This window comes from Macadamia integrifolia, unplaced genomic scaffold, assembly GCF_013358625.1.
Source record: "Macadamia integrifolia cultivar HAES 741 unplaced genomic scaffold, SCU_Mint_v3 scaffold3167, whole genome shotgun sequence".
NCBI classification, from domain to species: domain Eukaryota; kingdom Viridiplantae; phylum Streptophyta; class Magnoliopsida; order Proteales; family Proteaceae; genus Macadamia; species Macadamia integrifolia.
The window spans coordinates 6491-12540 of NW_024869261.1; the positions used below are offsets into that span (position 1 = coordinate 6491).

The 6050-nt window shown below is 36.0% G+C and overlaps 1 long non-coding RNA gene and 1 other non-coding gene across 2 annotated transcripts in view; one reads left to right on the forward strand and one right to left on the reverse strand.

Annotated features, from left to right (window-relative positions):
- Nucleotides 1-2159: 2159 nt before the first annotated feature.
- Nucleotides 2160-2234, reverse strand: LOC122067851. Its single transcript, XR_006136895.1, has one exon. It is a non-coding gene; the product is annotated as a small nucleolar RNA U30 (small nucleolar RNA).
- A 3651-nt stretch (nucleotides 2235-5885) lies between these two features.
- Nucleotides 5886-6050, forward strand: part of LOC122067844 — a 269-nt gene continuing 104 nt past the window's right edge. The window contains exon 1 of the long non-coding RNA XR_006136891.1: nucleotides 5886-6006. This is a non-coding gene — a long non-coding RNA (uncharacterized LOC122067844). The remainder of the gene's footprint in view (nucleotides 6007-6050) is intronic.

Here is a 6050-nt window from a genome sequence, read left to right on the forward strand (position 1 = left end):
AAAAAAAAAAAAAATTGTAATTCGATTCTTTTTACACCTAATTTGAAAGCATGAACAAACAAATTTAGATTTTTTACCCAAAAAAAAATGTAGAATAATTAAAGCTTAACATCTCAATGCACATTGCAGATTTTCTTACTGTACATTCTAGTATCATCAAAAACCACTTCAGAAATACAGTCCCTTATTAGACACAGAACCAGCCTTTGTTTGAACATAAGGCAGTACAAAAAATTGAGTTTATTCGCTCGAGTTTTATCCATTCCTATTTGGTTTAGAACGATCAGTTTTCCTATGCAAATCAAAATCGAACCTATGAAATCAGAATCTGAGTCCTTTTCTTACAATCTTTGTTTGACTCAAATCATGAACGATCGATTCCAATTCCAATATTCAGTTCCAGTTCCATTTTGACACTTTTAGGTCTAGAATCCAGATTGATCATGCTTTCCCATTCAACAAAGCCACAAAAGTGATTCTCAGGTTAATGGGTCTACCTTAATCTTGCTGCTTTCCCATTTAACAAAAACACAAAAGTTCTCAGGATAATGGGGTCTGCGTTAATCTTGCTTTCCCATTCCACAAGAACGCAAAAGTTTATAAGGATAATGGATTAAAGTTGATTGTTAGGATAATGGGGTCTACTTTAATCTTGCTTTCTCATTCAAAAAAATTATAAAAGTTGATTCTCAGGATACATTACATGCTGAAGGGTTTGGCTATAGGTTTTTCAAATGCCACAACTACTGAATGTGTTAGCATCCAACAGTAACAGAAGTATTCCATTTGATTTACAAATTAGGAAAATAAACTGAACTAAATTAAACTAAAAAATATCCCAATTTAATGGATCCACATTAATCATGCTTTCCCATTTCACCAAATCGCTAACTATGATTCTCAGGATACATGTGGAAGGATTTGGCTTTTAGGTTTTCAAACGCCAACCACCAACCGGCAACCAGAGATACAAAGGTGTTTTTTTTTTTTTTTCATGCTAGGCGAATTAATGTGTTCAGGTAAGGAAGAACTAAGCAAAAATCACACAACACCAAGAATTTAACATGTTTCGACATGAATGCTTACATTCACCCAAGAAAATTAGAGATTTTTCTTTAACTCTTAACTCACAATGTGATATATCATTTGCTTCTACCAAAAAAAGATATATCATTTGCTTATCTTTAAGTTTTTTCCACAGAGACAATATATAAGGAAGCTTCTACAAATATATATATATATATATATAATGGACCTGCGAAACCCAATCTAATTAAAAATACAGATAATAATTATATAAACCCACATAATACATGACACTCAATCCCAACAATCTCTATCTTGGTTTTGGATTTCGCAAGTTACCCTTAAGAAGATCGTTGTTGATGTCAATTCTATGAATTCTGACATTTTCTTTGCTTATCCGCCATGCCCAAATTGATATGGCCGCAAACCTATCTATAGTGTTTTTACTTGGACACATCCACAGAAAAACCTTAGCAAGCTGTACTGTGTCAAAAGCCATGCTCACCATGAGGTCTCAAGCTTGAGTCTCTTGGCTGTTATTTACTTCCCCTCCCTAATTATCCAAAAAAAAAAACTTGGAGAGTAACCGAACTTCGAGCAACTTCTCACATCTGGATCGTTGATGTCAGAGATCGAGAGGCAAAGATGCTCACACACAGCCAAGTGAGATGAAATATCATTCATAGTTTACCCATTCTTTTTATTTCTCATGTGTTTCTAACATTTTGCTACTCGTACGAAATCTGCAAGTGCAACTGTGAATTATAGGGGAAAAGAAAACAAAGTACCTGCTTGTTGGGCTCAATTCTTCTTAGAAGATACTATAACTTCATTACTTTGATTTCTTCGATCGCAGCAGCACATCCTGAGAAAAGCTAGATAAAAAAAATATTGATATGTAATATGTTACGGTCTCATATCAGTCTTATAAAGTGTTTATCTCACAGGGTTTTGATATGAGTTGATATTGTTTTGAGTCCCCTCATCTTGCAAGTCGATTTTTATGGTTGAGTTATTTCAAGCCCATATCATAATATTAAAGACTAAGAGAAGAATGTATTTCTAAGAAGAAGAAATGGGTTCTATAGTTTTTTTTTTTTTTTTGTTTTTACAGTAGATAGAGTGGGAAAGGTGCTCAGAGAATGGATTGAAGAGGATACTCATTCATACTCGTTCAGATTAACGAGATATTAAGTTCCATCATTGCACCTTCTCTCTACTCCCAGTCAAAGAGGTTAAATAGAACCTAACCACAACAATGGAGGGAGAGGGAAGCTGAGGAAGGAACGATGGGAAAGGGTTTCCTCTTCAGAAGCATGAGAAACCAGACTCGGACTCGAGGCACTCACTAGAAAGGAATACGACCTTTTCCTATCCAAACCCACACCCTAAGTTTCTCATATCTCTGGCCCCTTTCCACCTTCTCCGCCTCAAGACTTCCCATCTTCATCCTCAAGAGAGAGAGAGAGAGAGAGAGTATAAAATGCAGGGCAAGAAGTGGAGATTATGATGGCCTATATATACTGGGGACTGCCTCTAGCTAAAATGTAAATCGTTTGAGTATATAACCTTTCAGCTTCGAACAGAACTACAGAACCAGTATAGATACTCTACAAATGCCTTTTTTTTTTGGTAATGTAAGAGAGCAGTACTGCAACTTGATCCACACTCGAAATACATTCTTAGAAACAGAAGACCTCAAGAATCTCTTGAGGTGCTTAGTGGAGTACTCGAGGGTTGGTCACTTGATCAACTCCTTTTAAGTGCACATGTAATTCCTCGGTCCCATTAAGCTTAGTATAATGTGTTGTGCTATGTTAAGGAGGCTAGATGTTATTTATTTATTCTTTTTTTTATGAAAAAAAATTATTAATTACTAATATAAGTGTCCATCAGGATATTAGGATCTCTAATTAGAGTTTTCAAGTTCATAGCCTGTGAACTAAGGCTTTGATCGAGAAAACTAGGTCATTGTTACTTTTGTAACAAAACTCTGGTTTAAACAAAAAATCTGTTGTTTCCAAAAAGAGGGGTATTGTGCTCCATGGACATAAGTTTGTGCTATCAGCAGACATGAGATGCTCCAACTCCCTTGCATCGCTCTAGATTTCGTCTATCTCCCATCCTCTTTTCCTAGCTTGGTTCATCCCATATAGTAGATTCCTAGTTGTTGCCTCGAGATTCTTGCCTATCATCATATAATTAGCATAAAGTAAGATACAATTATAAACCAAACAGCCCAACCAGAAATGTTTTTGGTGTTATCAATGATCCCTGCGCAGATTAATACTTTTTTATTTAAGAAAGGGAGTGTTATTGTCTGGGTTGGTGTAGGGTTAAGTATGGTCACATGTCGCTTATCAGAGTGCGTAGGGATTCCATTAGAGACCCAATACTTTATTTGGTATAGAATGATATACGGATTGAGTTTAGCATGCCCAAAGGAGAATTGATTCATGTGTTTCCAAATGTGGTAACATATAATAATAAAGACACTGAAAATGAAATCCAAGTTATTTGAAGGGATGGTATTAGAGTTAAAGAATAGCATAATTAAATTTGAAAAGGAAGAACCATTTAATAGTTCAGTTTTAAGGCTCAATGGACCAGCAACCCAGCCAACTAGCCCAGTAATCTCCTCCTAGGCGATGTGCGACTAAAGTTTTCATACCCTCATAAATCTCCCAAATACCCTGGTACTTTCCATATTCTTGGTCGATCTCCCCATATCGTTGGGTGTCACAGCATCAGTGCATGATTTACACAAATTTCTTTGCTTTTCAAGAAGTGTGGCCTTGGCCCTCGTTGACTCTTTCATGGGTCTACTATGTAATAGCTTATAGGCCCTAAACTTAACCAAAAACAGAAAAAAATGATACTCATTGTGATCTCGATGCTACGAAGTTTCCCATGGAGTTCTCGATTTCTTGCTATAGAAGATGCTGAATGAGATGCCTGTTGTGATCTAGAAGTTTCCCATGGAGTTGTCAATTTCTTTTAAATGTAAAGTGAACTAAGATGCTCAAAGTGATCTAGGTGCCACTAAAGTTTCCCTCCAAAATTTCTTTTAATGTAAAGTGAATTAAGATGCTCTTTGTATTGAACTGCACTCTTCCAAACCAAGTAGACCTTCTGTATTCTTTTGACTGTAAAAGTGAATTAAGATGCTTCCAATTCATCTTATATCTTCAAGTTTCAACTGAATAAGGGTGTCAATCACTTCAGTTTCGATTATTGGGAATGATTTTTGTTCCATTCAAGATAAAAAATGCCATACAAAAAAGTGAACTAAGAATAGAAATACATTTTCAAAACCAAAACTGAATCAACTTGGTTTTATTGTTCCAATTTTATATTCGGTTTAGGTCATATTTTAGGTGTTTGGGCCAATTTATTTACATCTTTCACCCACAAAAAAATCCCTTATTTATTAGGATCATAATCCACCAAACTTTTACCCGATTCCTTATTTGATTCGAAAATAGGTATTAAATTCAGTTCAATGATTTTAATCATAAAATCAAACCAAACCAAAAAATCATTCCAGCTTTGAAACCCAAACCAAATCACTTTATTTCAACTTATTTGGATTCTAAATTGACACTCTTACAAGCTACAACCAATAAATAAACTTCGTTTCTTCAGCACCTTTACCAAAGCAAAAAGAGGCTTCTTTTTGTGATCTCGACCTATGATTCCAATACAGATCTTGGAAAGTTGAGATCAAGAATGTAAAGTCAAATTCAAACCCAGTTCCGAAGATCTGAGATATGGCTACAATGGAATCGAGGCCTATGCTTGGGATATTGGAGATTTTATTCCTTGTTCTAGGGTTGCAAACAGGAATGGATTGAGCTTAACTTCGCCTAGGCCATGATTTAACGCCTAAAAATCTCAATCCATGCCCAACCTTGTCGGGCTTAGCATAGACCTAGCCCACTCTGATTGATTTTGATTCTATCTTTCCATACAGGGCCGGATAGACCTTGGTTGGCCTTAACCTTGGTTGACCTTAATATTTGTTAGAATTATCCTAATTCATAGTTAGAATCATATTTATCTCAAGTCAACTAATCTGACTATTAAAAGAAAAGAAAAAAAAAAGATATATAATTCATTTGCCTCATGTAACACATACTCAGCACATAATTATTCACAAATACAACTTACAGTGTAACCTAAAATAGGACCAGGCTCAGCCCGTGGCCTCGATTTGGCTCTAGTCTCTGCCTAAAACATCCAACCGTAGCCCACCCTCTGCTGAAAAATTCAGCCCAGGCCTTATTGGCCTCAGGGCAGGTCCAGGCTTACAGGTAAAATTCACACCCCTATCACATACCAGTCTTTTTTGTTTTTTTTGAATCGATATGCTTTCTACATCCCAACTCAAACTAGATGCTAACACGAGTTGTGGTGAAATGGACTGACAAACTCTATTAAAGACAAAAGAAAATTCAACAAACGGAACAAAAGAAAGAGAAATACAATTAGATATAGTTTGTCAAATAGAGAATTTCATCATCCATCCGATTTGATCCAATTATTGGACTAGAAAAAGATATTTGGGATCATGAACAATAGGGTATTTGAGTTAATGATAAACCCACAATCCAATGCAAATGTTCAATTATTATTATTACTGATTTTTTTTTTTTTTTGGTGGTGCGTGGTGGGGTGGAATAGAATGTTCCCTGGTCATGGGGTTACTACACTAGGATGCGGGCTAATGGGAGAACAAGTGGAGCTATCGTCCATCATCCATCATGCGGATTGGGGGTAGCACGACCAGAGAGTGAGGAGAGGAGTTTCATAGGTCTTTATGTGTTTTTTATTTTTTGGATTTGTAAAGTCCTGGGCGATATTCCCCATTTGCTCCCTTGGTTCAGGAAAAGAGATTGAGGGATGAGAGTGGAGAGGAGAAGACGTTGAAGGGAAGCTACTCTGCAAATTACCATCCATTCCCATGCCTCTTTCTTTTGGGTATTTCCCTCCTTTCTTCTTTTTTCTTTTTTTTTTTTTTTTTT